Source organism: Crocuta crocuta, unplaced genomic scaffold (assembly GCF_008692635.1).
Source record: "Crocuta crocuta isolate KB4526 unplaced genomic scaffold, BGI_CrCroc_1.0 scaffold619, whole genome shotgun sequence".
NCBI classification, from domain to species: Eukaryota; Metazoa; Chordata; class Mammalia; order Carnivora; family Hyaenidae; genus Crocuta; species Crocuta crocuta.
Window position 1 is genome coordinate 655,092 of NW_027533395.1, and position 2,669 is coordinate 657,760.

Sequence of the window (2,669 nt, forward strand, 5' to 3'; positions counted from 1 at the left end):
CTTCTTGGTCTTCACTTGATTCCGTGTCCTGAGTGCCCAGGAATAACCAGTCTCCTGCCTTCCGCCTTCCCTTCCCTCCCCACAAAATCTAGGTCCCAGCTCTTCCCTCCCTTCTGTATGGAACCTCAGCCCCCAGCAGAGGGCACTCTGAGATTAGAAAATCAGTCCTCCGTCAGCACCCGGAGTACTAACTAAAGGGATGTAGATGCCTTCTGTTCCCTTCGCAGATAGAGTCCTGGCTTCATTTCATTCTTGGCTAGGAAGGCTGATCACACCTATGTACTTGCTCAGGCACTGGGCTTCTTGGTTCCCTTTAGGCACTTGGCATGGGTTGGGTGGGTTGGTGGCCTCTAGGTCCCAGGGAAGCCTCTGGAGAGAAGAAGGCTAAGGACTGTTCAGCTCCATCAGAGAGAACTTAGGGCACCGGCACACCCTCCTTACACCTCCTCCATGCCCCCATCAATACAACACAGGAACAAGCCTTGTGGGGACCATTTTCTAGTTGTCACCCCTTCCCCCCAACCCAGGACCCTCCACTCCCTCCTTATGTAATTCCCCTTTTTTTCCCCTGGGAGAAATGGGGCCAAAATTTCATGCCTCTGGACAGATGGTGAGAGCTTCTGTTAAACACTTTATAGTTAGTTGCCTCTCTTAACCCCAAGTCTTGGCTTTAGAAGATTCAAAAGAATAAACATGAATAAATCTACAATGAAATCCATTGCCTGCTCCCTGCAGGACATACCCCTCAGCTCCTCCTTTGCAGCTCAAAGCTCTCACACGAGGGGGTTGGGGGACTCTGTAGGACTGCTGGGTCCTACAACAGCCTGAAGTGACCCTGGTACCTTGGCCTGGGCTCTTTCACTCCTCTTGGGAAATGCAAGTTTCCCTGCATGGGCAGTGGGGGTGACACCAGCTACTGCTCACTGAGCCATACGTGCTGGGCCAAGTGCTCCAAGTCCATCATCTCTTGTGATCTTCACAACCCACTATGGGACCAGACATGTTATTGTTCATTCTTAGCAAAAACACAGGCTTAAAGACATTTAAAACATTGCCCATAGTTACACAACTAGGAAGTGGTAGAAGCAGGATTCAAGTTTAGTCATGTGACTCTGAAGCCACTGTGCTAAGCTGCTTCCTCACCAGCCAGCCACCAGCCAAACTTGAAGCAATTCTTCTACTCTCTCTGACATTCCAGGGCCTCTCCTCCCTGGACCCAGTTTGTTTATAGGCCCACAAGTGTACTCAGACCTTTTGCTAAAGCCTGAGGAGTTTCCAACCTTGAGAGTTTTGCAGCTGAAGGATCATAAGCAAAGATTCCTATGCTTGATTAAATATGAGGTGACAGGGGGCGCCTGGGTGGCTCAATTGGTTAAGCATCCAACTTTGGCTCATGATCTCCCGATTTGTGAGACCAAGCTCTGGGTCGGGCTCTATGCTGACAGCTCAGAGCCTGGAGCCTGCTTCAGATTCTGTGTCTTCCTCTTTCTCTTCCTCCCTCCCTGGCTCACATTCTGTCTCTCTCTCTCTCTCTCTCAGAAATAAATAAACCTCAAACATTTTTTAAATATAGGGTGACATTTAGATGGGCCTGGCTGGCTTGGTCAAAACAGCATGTGACTTCTGGTCTTGGGGTTGTTGAGTTTGAGCCCATGTTGGGCCTAGAGTTTAATTTTAAAAAGTGTTTTTAAATATGGGGTGACGTGTGGAAAACCAGTTTCAATTCCAACCTGTCCTGCCAGTCTTGACCTGTGCCTCCTACCAAGCCCACGGGGCCCTGGGTCAACTCCTGAAGCCTCTTTCTGCAGTTACAGCTTTGGTCTTTGGTAGTCTCCTTGAAATGTGGCCTTGCACTCCTACTGGAAAATCCATGTAAAATAAACCTACTTGGGGAGGGAGGTACAGGAACCTCTGTTAAACAAAATCATGAAGAACATTTTATAACATACTTACTGTGCTCTGCAGATAACACTAAACCCTATCAGGGAGAGGACTGGCCAAGGCACCAGTGAGGCTAGGAGGAAGGAATGCTTTGCTGCCATCTTTCCTTCCTAATTCCACACCAGCTTCTCAAAGCCAAAGTTAGCTTTAGGCTAACTTCACAGGCTCTCTAGGGGCAAATCCTTGCCAGGTACCTTTTCCAAACTGCCCCCACCTACTTGGAATTTTCCTAGAAAGTCAGCATTTGGGCAGAGGTAGCACTTTTCTCCCTGGAAAATAATCTCCCTCGTTCTTGGGCCTCCCTCTGTCCTCATGTTCAGACTCTGGGGACCTTCTTTAGGAGCCTACATCTGCCTCTTAGGGCTTCCTCTCCAGGCTTCTTCCCCTGGCCTGGCCTCATCTGCTCCAGAACTTCCACCTTGCCCATTATTAAGATCACATCTCTCCTTCTCTCCCAACCCATGTTCTGAGGAGAAAAATGGCTAACCCAGGTCTGGGTTAGGCTGGCCAGAGAGAGAGGTCCAAATGGGCATATCCTCTTTTCTAGGGTCACTGACGCTAGCATCTTAGGGACAGTACTTGGGGCCAGCTTCAGCTCCAGCTCTGTGGGTGCAGGCCAATCAGACCAGGCTAGTCGCCCCCTCCCGCCAGCTCTCCCGCCAACACCCTTGCGGTGCCCTGCAAGTCACAAAGAAAAAAAAAAAAAAAACAAAAAAAAAAAAAAAAGA